The sequence below is a fragment of the Mauremys reevesii genome, linkage group 2, assembly GCF_016161935.1.
Source record: "Mauremys reevesii isolate NIE-2019 linkage group 2, ASM1616193v1, whole genome shotgun sequence".
NCBI classification, from domain to species: Eukaryota; Metazoa; Chordata; order Testudines; family Geoemydidae; genus Mauremys; species Mauremys reevesii.
In genome coordinates, this window is record NC_052624.1 from 203,343,628 (window position 1) to 203,357,881 (window position 14,254).

Consider the following 14,254-nt stretch of genomic DNA (forward strand, 5'->3'; position numbering starts at 1 on the left):
CTGGGAGTGATTTCTAGTCCCTGGGTGTACAAGTGGAGGGTCTTTCCCTTGCATAATCTCTCGGGGAGTGGGGCGCCCCGGGCAGGTGTCTCTTTCCTCCTCCTCCCTTCAAGGGTCAGGCAGGCTCGCCCGGCCACCCTACGGCCAACTCCTGGGGGGGCCGCGGCGGGGCACCGCGCTGGCTGCATGCGGGTGCAGGGGCCAGCAGCAGCGAGGGCTGCAGCGACCGCTGTGGTGGGTGGGCGAGGGAGCGCGGGGCTCCTCCCCCTCTCCCCAGCAGCACTAACGTGCGCACACGGGTGGGGGGGTGCGAGCGGCGAGTCTCCCTCCCCGCTCCTCTCCACGGGCGCAGCCGGCGCCGCGCGTTGCAGGACTCCAGTGCAGCCGCCCGCGCCTGGCCAGGAGGGCTGCGCGCTGCCACGCGGGGCAAACGCGCCCCGCACACGGCTGCTGCGGGAAGCCTGGCCACAAACCGGGGATTAGCTGCAGCTGCCTCCCTCTCCTCCCCGTCCCCGGCTCTCCCGCCAGCGCTGGACGGCCGGAGCGCGGGCACCTCAAGGTAAACACGCGCTTCGCTGGTGTTTGCTGGCCGTGTAAACGGGCGGCATGCGGAGCGCGGCTGCCCCTGGCAAGCGGGCGGGGCCCCTTCCGCCTGGCCCTGGGGGCTGTGGGACTCCCTTCGCTGGGAGAGGTGTCGCCCCCGGCTCTGCGTGGAAGGGCGGGTGTGTGTGTGTGGGGGGTGCTTAGCAAACGCGGGCCCCGCTGCAGGCTGCTGCTGGCGGGGGGTGTGGGGCAGAGGAGGCGAGGTTTTGCCATTGCTGCCAGCCAGGGAGGCGGGCATCACTGGTAGGGGGCTGGAGGGTGGCGAGGGAAGGCGCCTGAGCCGCCCCCCACCCCCTCATATTTGCTGCATCGTAGGGCTGGGGAGTTTGTGGCTGGCCCCGCGTTGTGGTTTGTCGCGGGTGTCTGGGCGAGAGCGGCTGGTCTGCGCGGAAAGCGGGGAGACCTTCCTCGCCGGCCCCCCGACTCCCCCGGGCCCCGCTCGCCCGCCGGGTGTCTCGCTCTGGGTTGTTCGCGCAGATTTCCAGCCCCGATCCGCATGGACTCATTCCTAGTTCACAACACCGCGGGGGTGTAGTAACCATGATAACTATCGCTACCCCCCCCCCCCCCCCCCGCCAGCGGCGCACCTAGCACAGAGAGACGCGTGCACACAGGGGATGGTAGTACAGCAGAGGCTACTAAAATAGGTCCCTTGCTCGCTGTGGGGGCTTGACAGCTAGTTCGGCTTGCACCCCCCACCCCCACAAGCCCAGAAACAGAAGTAGGGTGAAAATTGTGTGCTCTCCCAGCAAAGCCCCGGGTTGGGTATTCCCTGACACTGAGGGAAGACCTTGCCTGTATTCGGTAGCTCAGTGCGAGCAAACTGAGTAAGCCGGGCTACGTTTAAAATCAAACAATGCCCGCTCCGCAGGGCTGGGGGCAGGGGGGGCTAGCACATTACACTTTCATTTTCTGGGAGTGCGGCTGCTGGAGAACCTTTCGAGGCAGAAAGGGGGAAGAAATGAAGACTGCATTCAGGAGTCTGCGCTGCTGTGTTTAGGAAGTGTAAATCTCTCTCTGTGCGAGAGGATGGCCGAAAACCCAGGGAAGGATGAATTGGTCATAGTTCCTTGTCAGTTTAAGGCTTCAGCTACTGCGTTTGGCTCAGCTGATGCTAAAAGAGGTTCAGCACTGACATGTCTGGAGGACCCTCGCTAATAAACCCGATAACTAGTCCAGGAACAGCAAACCTACTCTGTGTGTTTGTATGAAGGGAATGAGTGGGGAGATCAAGGCTTTTAGATGAACTGGAAGCTCCTCATCCCAACCCCTTTCACAGTTGAGAGGTGTTTCGGTGTGGCATTTTCCCTCAAAACATCTAACATAAAAAAGCAGCCAAATGTAAACAACATATTGTAAAGATCCATAAATGTTAACTGGACAGTTTCTGAAAAGCCAGGATTATTTGTCTCCACCCCCCCCCCCTCCGGTAAAATAGCCAGTATCCAATCTGGGCTGGAACCTGAGGACCACAAGGCATTAGAAGTTGCTGTTAGGGATAGTTGCTGTTAGGGATAGGGATAGAAAATCTATGACACAGAAAAGTCTCATTTATGCTATTTAATTAGGAATGTTGGTCCTTTAACTTGGATTGGGTTTAGGGAAGGCATTTTTACTGCTCTTGCTACTCAGTATTCATAATAGGGATTTTCATTTGATTTGCATTTTTGAGCAGGAATGGTGTACAGAAAGTAGAGGGTGTAAACATGCCCTCTCAGACAATCACCAGGAGACTTTTCTTTTTGATTGGTAGTATAGGTGGGGATTTAAGGCATTTTAAAAGCAAATTTGGAGAACGTATAAATCGTGCGTGTTTGTTTTTAAAAAAATCATTTTCTAGATTTCTGAAGAGGCAGAGTGGGAGAAATGGAACATATCTTGTTTTGGAGGATTATTGTCACCTACTGTGAACAGATTCAAATTTATATAAATCCCCCAGTGTCTTGAGAAAAATATCACATTTAGCAAAGGCTGTTATGTAATTGTGGTTTTATTTTTGTAATCTAGATAAAGATAATAGTCAGAAAACTATTGTACGGTGTCTATTTTTAAACAAGATTGATGTGCTTATTTAGTCTGGGGGGAATGCTGAGAAATATTTATCAGGAACTGCTTTGATTCTATATGTGATTGATTTTTGGATAATGTTTTATTAATATTTTTATTTACTAGAAGTATACTATATAAATAAATTTCTATTATTTAAAAAGATATTACTATCAGCAATATTTATTTTAAAATGTAGCTGACCTATGATAAAAACCGGAAGACACTGAGAATAGTTGTCTAACATTCTGATGATCTACTTCTAAATTAATATCAAGGGCATAGATGTGATAATCATAGATGACAGATGCTCTCCCTGTTGCATTGTACAATACATTTCTATATTAATAAACATATACTATTTTATATAGTGGTCAATTTTAAAAGGCAACATTAGCCTGCAAAGGTTTTTGAGATATAGTAGTGCACTTCAAAAGTTTCTGCTGATTTGATAGATGTTACCTGTTCCACCAGTATTCCCCCTGTTAAGTACAGAGCTTATCCTGAAACAACTGGAGTATCCAATACCACTGTTAACTGTTGATGAATACTGAGTGTTTAGTGACAATCACTGTATTTCTTTTTCCTTCTTCACTCTTTATACTTGTTTTCCTGTTATACTTCTGAATTATTGAAATCAGATGTCAGCTAATGAAAACAAACATCAGCACAAATGCTGTATTTTACTAGAAAGGTAATTAGGTAACTTAAAAAATAAAGTAACAGTAGTGCTTTGCTTTATGTATTTTTCTGAATTAAAGGGATTTTTTCTCAACTAAACAGGCATTTTGATACTACATTTTGTAAATAGTTGCTTGATCAGAGACCATTCTAATCTATTTAGTGTTGGATGGGCACTTTAATCATATAAATGTGCAAGAGAGATTTTGTGATGTTGCCCTTCCTATAATGATATTACAGCTGAGGGCAAATGAATTAGTCACGTTAGCATCTGGAAGTACAAGATGTAGTGTGGATATAGTTGTTAAAAGAATATATTAGATAAAACTCAGTTCCTTAACAAATAGCTTTTGAAACTACTGTCCACACAATTTCACATTGTGATTTTCATGCTATGGTCTCAGAGTGTGAAACTTGATTCAAGATATTCTAACTGTAACAGACGGGCACAATGCTGTCAAATCTGTGGTGTCATTTTAAGATGATAGAGCTCAAGGCACTTAATCATGAGATATTGTATCCTATCCTTAATCTCTGTAACCAAAATTAATTTTACAGCTTCTACAGTGTTATCTTTCAAGATTTAAGAAGGCTGTTTTTGTCAGGAATATGTAATACATGTTGTGTCCCTCTGTTAATTCTAAATTCTGGACCTCTGCACAAAGTCCAACCAAAGGAACCTGAATAGGGGATCTCCATGGGAACCAGAGGAATGGAATCCTTTCCCTTACCCCAGGACAAGAATACAAGCATATCCATTCTATAGCTTCTAGCAGCAGTCACTGGCACCTTCCTCTTTACATGGGATTGTTGTTGAGTGACTACGCATAGCTGTGCCTTTGCTGCTCCCTAATGCTTCCTCTGTGCTATCTCAAACAGAGCTGTGGTCATGCGGAGGGTGCACAGTATCCTTGCATGGTCTCTCCAAAGCTTGCACTGCTGCAGTTGTTGCCCCCACATTTTGTTCCTTCAACCCATAGGGTTGACCTTCATGAATATGCTTTTTGCTCTTTGAAGAAAGCACTTTTTTTCTGTCAGGCAGTTGGTTTGAAGACCTGCCACATGCTGGCCCTAACTATGTCTAAGAACTTAGAGAACCTTATTTATTTCATTTCTTTTTATTCCACTTCTGGAGGAATGATGGACCTTTCTTCTTTGTTATGTAGGACTTTCTTGGACAAAGTTTCTTATAGTGTTATGATGTGTCTTTGGATAATTTGAAAATATCTGCAAGGGGCAGTGATTTTTTTTTCATGTCCAGATTTCTGTTTGGGTAAAGATATGTGTACTGATAAAATTGGATAATTTGAAAACATCTGCTAGAGCAACCAGTCTTAATACAAATACTAGTGTCACTTGTGAATCTGTAATTAGAAGGCAGATACTAATTCCAAGTCTAGCTCCTCAAACTACTCTTACTTGGTGCGAGTTGTTCAGGTCTATATGCTCTTTAGAAAGCTTCAGGATGCTTTGGAATCATGGAACATATTTCTTCCCCTGGAACCCTCCACTTCCACCATGTTTCCATGGGAGCTACCTTGTTATCCCTTCTTTTTTAGAAAACTATTCTCTCGATCACATCAATACCAGCTCAAGAAGCCATCATTGTATGCAAAACCAGATACCTTTGGAACATGATCTACTAAAGAGAACTGACTTTGCACCCCTTTTCACTGTTTTCTAGTATGTGGACAGCTGCATTTTATTTCTTTGAAGCTGAGGGAATAGTATTTGATCAGTGAGAAGCCATTTTCAAAGGGTTCTCTATAGGATGTTTGTTACCCTTCCCATATCTGAAACGATTATTCCAGTTCCACACCATAATGTTTATTCCTATATTGTAAGAATTTGAGACCAGCATGTTGTCTCGCAGTTCCTTCCTTTCCATCCTCAAACCCACATAAAAATATCCTTTCTGATTTCCCATGCACAAGAAAACTGGTGATCTGAGAACTGTGGGACCTCTGCATAAGTGTGTAAAGAAGAGTAAACTTCTAGATGCTGGTAGGTTGTCTTCCTTCAGGCTTTGACTCAGTTGCTACATTTTTATCTCTGGACCTCAAAGATGTGTATTGCCAGTTCGTATTTGACTGTCCCACAAATTATGCCCAATGTTCTTCAGTCCAATAAAACTCCATTCTGTGCAGGACCTGGGTGAGGAGAAGAACGTATTTTATCTTGTGATTCCCAGGACTATTGGGGGCTAGTTTGATGCACAGCACCAGTTAGACCAACACCAAGATTGTTTTGATTTGTGTTGGCTTGTAATAGCTCCCAGCTAACACTTCTGATGTCACTGTGGGGTGGCATAGAAGGATGTAGAGCCTACGCTGGCTCTTACTCCAGCTAAGATTCCTCAGGCTATTATTCAGCAGCCTGGTCTGAGAACCTGCTTGAACACTCCTCTTTTTTTTTCTCTTCCAGGCTCAGTCTTAACCCCTATCTAGAGCATACACGTGGAAAGTAACAGCTGCAGATAACTGGTTTTAATGAGAATGCTCCAGGTACTAAGGTGGGCTGGTAAGATGGCAGGCCAGTGTTTAATAAATAAATTAAAATCCCATAATAGAGAGTGGGGGTTTCTGTGGTAGCTGCCCCAAAAGTAACTTCTGTAGCCAATTCTTTGCTGGTCTTCTGCAGCTGTCCTGGGAGATGATAGTTTCATAGGCTGAGCACGTAAGTATCTCTCTAATTAGGATACTGTTTCTTACTATAATTTCAGTTTATTCAATGTTCATTACACTTTGAGATTTAACATGTTGAAAACTGCTTTGTCTGATGTTCTCACCTTGTCTTAAACACAGTAAAAGTGTTGCGAAATGACAAAGAAACCTTGGTTACTATTAGTCGGTAAGACTCAACTGTACCTTTTACCCACCACCTTAGTAAGGGGTTAATGTGGAGATGCACTACTCCAGCAGGAGCACTGCATGGCATCATGTCTCAGAGAAACACAATGCCTCGTGGAACTCCTCGGTACTCAGGGAGGTCATGCCTCGTGCTATGACTTCTTCAAGGGGTTGAACATTCTCCTATGCCAATGGTACATCTCTGTGGTGTATGGTGGGACAAGGGCCATGGCCCAGCTGCTTCCTCTCCTTTTGCTGTGGGCCTAAGGGATGCTAGAAGCTTGAGGGGTCACTAAGGTTCCAGCTCTGTCTAACCACAAGGAGGCTGAAAGAGGCTGCTTCTTCTTTCCAGTTCACACCCACTCTCTGCCTATGCACCTGTAGGGCAGCCAGGCATAATTTAACTCAGTATTTGCTATTGTGGTTGATATTCCTTCTGTCAGCTGTATTGCTGCTATACCTCTTTGTTTTCATATTTTCTGCCACAGGACAATTCTGTAGAACTCAAGAGGAGTGAATTCCTGTAGGTTCTTACAAAATGGGATCCTGTCATAGCAAGTCATCTACCCAACTGTTTGACTCATCTCAGAGAGAGCAGGTCCCTTCCTCCTGGGGGACTTAAACAAATGTTCTAAAACATATTTTGCGAATACCATAATCTCTCTCTCATTTGTTTTCTCCCAGTGACGAGGTATATTACATGGCTGAGAAGCAAATTACAATAAACAGGGAAAAACTCACACAAAGGATAAATAGTGCAGGTAGGACTCACTTTTATGAGTTCGTAAGTGGTACCACACCAGCTTATCAATAAAATAATTACAACCATTGTGATGTCAAAACAAGTTAATTTCATCCAGATCCAAACAGGCTAATTGTATAGTTCTGTTAGCTGAAGAACATTAGTATGATGTAACATAATATATCTCTCATCTAGTTTCATGCATAGCATATAATATTATTGAACCATTTTCTATGGGAAAAATCACCTTGAATAGTTAGACATTTGTTTTTAGCATTAATAGTTTTAATAAATATATGCACTCAGTTTATTTATGTAACCCCTCTGCCAGGCTGAATTGATAGCAGCAAGGGCCGGGTTCAATACATAGGGGTCCCTTCCCCACAACGTAATGCAAACCAGCTCGAGCCCCCACCCAGTGACCTGGAAAAATCTTACACACACACCCCTGGGCGCCTCAAGGAGGCAATACTTCCCCTCTCGCAAGCACAGACTCTTGGTGTAACAGAAAAGGTTTAATTACATGAGATAAACAACAAGCATTAAATTGGGAAAATACCTCAACTAGAGTTCACAGGTCAAACTGTGAGCAAAGACCCACCCCAGCAAATTGGGCTGTGTCCTCCTCTCTGGGCCATTGAGTCCAGCAACCCCTAAATCACCCACAGTCCCAAAAGTCCCACAATCCAAAAGTCTCTGTCCCGGGTCAGTGCAGCCCCAGAGTTCAAGAGTCTCTCTGCAGGGGTACCCCTCCCCAGCCTGGGTAGAAAGGGGCACCTTACATGGTTTGGGGCCAACTGCCCTGCCTCTTCGTGGGGTTCTGCTTCCACCAGCCGTCCCCGCAAACAGCTCAGCTCCGCTGGCTCTGTGGGCTGCTCCGCTCTGCCAGCTGCTCTGGTCCACCAGCTGTCCTGTGATCTGCTCCGGCCGTCCTCGCGAGCTGCTCAGCTCCACTCACCCAGGGCTGCACAAACTGCTCCACTCCACTCTGCCAGCTGCTCTGCTCCACGGTATTGCTTCAGGCTCCCCCACTCATTAGCACAGTACTCAGTGCTCTCAGCTCAGCAAATCCAGCTCTTCAGTGATTTCTGCTCTTAGTGATTCCAGCTCATAGTAGGGGAGCCCCAGTGCCAGTGAATTCAGCTCAGTAACCTGTATCTAGATTCTTAAGGGAATCAAAAATTAACTCTGACATTCCACAGTGGAGAGAGACATAGGTGGAACTGGTGCTTCTGGCTCACACAAGGCGCTTATAGCACCAAGTACAGATATCTGTCCCCAGCCTCTCTCCTTTCAATGGGTTTTGGAACCCATGTCCCTTGTCTAGCAAGTGCTATTTAGTTGATAATGAAACCCTCTATCATAAGACAGTTTTGTAGTTCCTCATTTACTTAATCAGGGTGACAACATTTCGTTCCTCCTGCCCCAATAACAACGAAATTGGGGGTCCCACAGCTGTGAAAATAACCATCCCATGCTGCTTTGCGGTATGCTAAGTGGGGTGGGAGTGCCAATGCAAATAACTGAAATGCCAATGCAAACACTTGAAACTTCTTTCCGCACTCCCCATAATTTACCACCAGATGCCAGGGTGGGGCTCATCCTGACTCTGCTTACATTTATATATACTGACTCAACTAGCATTGACTGTTATTAGACCAGTAATTGTGTATCCAAAAAATATACCGTATAGAGTACTGTTGGTGTGTTTGTGTGTGTTTAACACAGATTACCGGGAAATGCTTACATTTATTTGGGAAACAGTCATTCTTAGTGAGAAAAGGCATTATTTTTATTGATGCACTTATTTATGATATTTGGTCAAGAGATTAGATATCTGCTGCACTAAATAAACTCAAAATTGCACTATGGAGCCTTTGTTTCATGCCCTCTGATTGTTTTTTCTTGCCGATAGAGAGAAGATGAATCTAAATGTATTTATAGTAGAGGTACTGATGTTGAAGTCAATAGAGGCTAATGTGTGGTGAACAAAGAAGATAGCTGCTTGCTTATCCAAGAGAGCAGTATTTATAAATCTACCTGCTAAGATGCTATGAAGTCATTTGTTTTATTGGATCTTAGATTTCCATTTTTAAAACTATATAGTCTAACCCACATAGATATGGCACAGACAAAATCACTTGAAAGATGAGGGTTTTTGTCCCCCCACCCCCTTGAAATTCTGCAGAGTTGTCATAAAGCCCATATCAGTTCAACTACAGTACTTAATGTTTAATTGCAGATGAAGAATAGTTCATTTCTAATAGGTTAGTAACATAAAGCAACATAGTACCTGGTAATTAACATTTTTCTCTTAAAATCTGCAAATGTGTGATACCAATAAAGATCTCTTGCCATAGATCAGCAACAATGCTCTAATAGATTTCTGGGCTGCAGAATGCTCATGATACGCCATCCTCAGTTATAGAGAAATAAAACAGTATGTTTGCTATTTGGGAATTTGTACACTGTTTTATAATGGGAGATGTATGGCAAAATTGTGTGAACAAGAGTATTTATACATGAAAAGGAGTATTTTCTATTCTTTCATCTATTGCTAGTTAAGTGTTTCAGTCATCCAGTCAATAGACAGAAACAACATTGCGTGGCTTATGTGACCAATTATACACCACAAATAAATAATGAATGGGCTAAGTGAACAGTACATTTACAACCCACAGATAGTTTATTAATGTAAAGTATTTGGCAGCTACTTGCAAGTTACAGGGTCAGTTTGCAAACAGGAAAAAAAAGGGATAAATGTAATCAGGTAACTTGTTTGCAACCAGTAATTTGTCCAGTTCTATAAATAATATGCTATTATTAACAATTTATATCAGTAAATGGGGGATCTAGACAAGTATGAATATCCTTATGAAGACAAGCCTGGCCCCCCAAATTCATGTAAACAAAGACCCAATCATGTGAATGTTCAAAAATCGCAGATAATAAAGGGTAGAAACATGGACATGTTCTGCAATATGGTATTTGACTACCTTTTACTTACAAAGCACCAATAGTGTGCTAAGTACATATAAAACCAACACAGCCTGTTTTGAATTAATTTACCTTTTGCATAAATAAGAAATGGGGGTTCCTACAAAAACACTTCAGTTTGTACCCTGGGATTGATCCTGCACTCAGTTTAATGGAGATCTCTTTGAGCAGGGAATTCAAGACAAGCTGTTTGACCTATCAAAAGCATATGAGTTTATGTGAACAGCAGGTAGGTGTTGTGTTACATTGGGGATGTTCCATTACTCAAATGCTGTACAAACACCATAATTGATTATGCTTAGCCTACTGCTTACCTGCTATTTTTTGCACTACTTTTGGAGATGAATATACATATATAGTAAGGGATTCGATCACTACCATCTTTGTAGAAGGCCAGACTTTTCTCTACAGAGCATTGAAAAAGTGAACGAGGTACATGCATTGCATCAATAATACTCCCCTTATTCTAGGCCTAGATTGCCCCTGGGAAAACCTGTCTGTAGCAGAGGACCTTAGGAGAAGGAGGAGGACTTAGCTTCATGTTTCAGTTTCTTCTGAACTCTTCAGTCACCGAGACAAGGTTTACTACCCTTGGAAGATTATGCAGGGACTTGGCTCTCTGCCTCTATGCCCACTCTCTTGGCCCACTTTCTATTTCTGTGGACACTTCAGGTTGGCTTAAGCCATCCACCTTGCTGAGTATTTTGGCTCCTGAACTTTAGTATGGCCAGAAGAGAGTTGGACCTTTTGTATTAGGCTGGAGAAAGGTTGAATTTATGAAGAAAGTCTTAGTAAAGATCAGATGTGTATCACCTGGGAACCATGTACATATGTAAATCGGATCTGCAAAAAATCTCAAACTATTGTAGTTAGTTATTTGTGTATAATGATCTCATCTTAAACTGTTTAAGAGCAGTGTATAATACAGTACGTTGTTATTTAGGACTAAATCATGCACACCTTTCATGCACAACTACATATGGAGAACACTGGGAGAAGGTTTGCAGGGTCAGGCGCTGATTCTGTAAAACACAACATAGTTCAGAAAGACTTGTAGTTAGAGATAACAAATGGAGGATTCAGGATTGTGAACAGGAACTTTGTGTGTTTTACAGAACAGTTGTGACCCATTGGGAACTCTGCTTCCCCATTTTAATCTTCTTTGCTTCCCTTACCCTAGTAGAGAAGAATATAGGGCTTTTATAAGTGGGTCAGAGATCAATTTAGACATGTTGGCCCACTCAGGATATTTCATGTCAACTTTCTTCACAACTAGAATGCATTCAAAACTGACTATTATGTTGGTCCCAGTACTGTTTGAATAAGACTAGCACTGTGTTATCTCAGTTGTGTTGTATGAATTGGTCTTTTACAATTAAAGACAGATAAGTGTATTGACATTGTATTAGCATTGGGCTGAAGCTTTACATGCAAACAGTTGGCCTTGTTCACTGCTCCTCTCTCCCATCCCACAATGGTTGCTGGCAAACCTGGAGTGCATGCTGAGACTGAAGTTTTCTTCCTTTTAGTTTTTGCATTTTTGTCTAGGCAGGATTGATCTTTTAGGATTTTGTCTTACTTGGCCAAACAGGGAGTGGGTAAGATCCCTTAACCTCCATGCCTTCTTAGCCTACCTGCAGTTTAGTTCTGCCCCATGTCTCTAGAAACTCCCCACAGTGTGGAGAGAGACTGGGAGTAGCTGGCCAAATGCAAGGGGGAAGTAAGTGGAATCCTTCCAGGAGGAATTGTGGCTGTGAATTTCTTCCTGGGGCTGCTTCTGTGTCAGGACCCTTACTCTGGGCTAACCTGAAAGCCCACTCCAGCCCTTAGTGATAATACCCTTCATACTACCCTTGAAAACATACTCAATGTTGAGAATTAACACTCTGTATTATTACATGGCCAGTGGTATTCGACTATCACCATGGATACAATCACAGTGGAATGGGAAGGTTTACCACTATAATAACCACAGCAGAGCAAATAGTGGCAGAGCAAATAGTGTATTAAAGAATTTTATATAAGCAGATGTGTGCCCCTCCACAAACTGTGAATAATCACTTCATTATTTAGTGTGCCGTGATATATGAATAATTTTTTTTTAAATTGACTACAGTACAGTTGTACTGTGAGGCCTAATATGATAAAGGTTTTCCTACCACCAGTAGAGTCGGATAATTTATTACTACGATTTAGATTAATAGATGTGATTCATTCTGTCTAACCAGATACTACACAAATAAAAACCAATTTGTTTGTAAGTTGTTCAAAACCATAGCTGAATGCATTCTTTCATATGATACAAGAATATTTAAAGGACCCCTGAATTAACTATATTTCATATATATATTTGAAACACATAAAAAAACTTTTTGACCAAACAATGTTGAAGTGATTAGTAGCCTGTGTTTTAGTTAGAGTAATCAAGAGGCCAGTTTCTATGCCTAGTGAAATTAATTGCAAATCTCCCATTGACATCACTTAGAGCAGGACTGGGCCCTATGTTAGATACTGAAACATACAATGTTTGTAACCAGATAGATGGTCATTTTCTGGTTTGTTCATCCTTGCTAAGTATTGTTTTAAGCTTTACTGCCTGCTGCGTGTTTTGCAGATGACAAATTATAGCAAAGCCACAGTATAGTGAACAAAAATGTAAAATGAATTAATCAGTGTGTGGAATGCATACATTGAAATCTGTCAGAAATGGATACATTAAATAAAGAGAAAAAATCGTGTTTTGGTGTCTGAATTTTCAGATGAGTCATAGATTGTTGCCCACAAACAATTTTACAGAACCTTAACGAATAGTACTTCCTGTCTGCTAGGTTCCATTATTGTCTTTACAGTATTCTGCTAGTCACATTGAGTAAATTCATTGGATTTTCACAGGGATAAATTTGAATAATTGCTGTAATCTATCAGTGTGCTTGCTTAAGTTTAGTACACATAGTTTCAAGGGTTTTTTCCCCACCCACTGTAAAAATCATAAGGAAAAATGCTAAAAATGTAGGATTAATTTGGCTCTATTTAGAATTGGGTAAATACAATGTCTCTTTTGGAAAAAAAAATTAATCATGACTTAATCATTAACTATTTTTACTAGTTCTGTTGTATTTAATAAAAAAAATGAAATCAAAATAAAAAATACTAAGGAAATAGTTCTGCCAAATAACATTTTTTAGCCTCTTCATAATGTCAAAATAGGCCTGATCCTGTTTTCCTTGTGTACCCACTATCCATTGATTTCAGGTAAATTCCTACCTAGTGCTACAAGGAAGCACAAATTACATTGTCATTATCCTATCTCTCAGGAGACATTAAGCACCAAAGGCCAGGTTCTTCTCTAACGCATCATCAATGAAGTAAATGGAGTTATAGCAGGGATTAAAGTGACCCAATGCCAAATTCAAGTAAGTGTGAAACTAAGTACTTGGAGCCAAGTACTGTGGTGGTCATTCTGGAATTCTAATTTTTGGCATATGGTATGTACACATACTTAAGTCTCTTATCTTATCCAATACTTTTCTAAAGAAAAGGGGGGAGAGAAGAAAAGTGACTGTTTGACAGAGGTATTGCATCACTGGCTAAAGAGATGGGAACAAATTCACCTGTGATGTAAATCCATTAGATAATGTCAGGAAAGTATTTGGTCCTTCATGACTTAATATTCTATAAGTGCCACATTATGCATCACAGTAGACTGAGGTTAAGATAAACAAGCATGAAAAGTGCAAAGGAAAAGGCTTATCGTCTATGCAGTAATATTATAATTTGACAAATCATATGTATGAAGTTGAATACAGTAGCAAATAAGTGAAACCATATTTTTTCTCCTTATAGCTTTAAAGAAATGTTTGCTGTTCAGCTTAACTATATTGTCAGGCTAATGAATTTGAAGCAAAATTGTGCTTTGTAAAAGGAAAAGAATTTATATATAAATTATGACTTAAACCACGGAAGAAAACGACATCAAACTGAAACAGTCTAAATAATTTGTTTTTTGTCTAGCTTAACTGTAAATAGGTCACTTGAACAAAGTGCTTTTCTCAAATGAAGTAATAAAAATGTACAGCAAAGCATGAAAGTAACAAATCAGTCTCTCCGAGCTTTAAAATATTTAGGCCTGTATTTATGATGACAATTCAGAAGTGACTTTCCCGTTTCACAGATGGTAAATTAAATAGTTCATTTCTGCAGTTTCAGACCACTTAAGTTAGTTAAATAAAAAAGGTTTTGTACATATACTTAATATAATGCCACATTAATGTGAAAATGGTAAATTTATAAACAAATTACAGTGCTAAACAAACCGTAACAAATACCATTATTTTCC

General features: G+C 41.7%; 1 protein-coding gene across 1 annotated transcript in view; it reads left to right on the forward strand.

Moving 5' to 3' along the window:
- The first annotated feature begins 378 nt into the window (after positions 1–378).
- Positions 379–14,254, forward strand: part of DLGAP1 (DLG associated protein 1) — a 593,928-nt gene continuing 580,052 nt past the window's right edge. The window contains exon 1 of the mRNA XM_039526426.1: positions 379–559. The gene's annotated coding sequence lies outside the window, so the exon portion shown is untranslated. The remainder of the gene's footprint in view (positions 560–14,254) is intronic.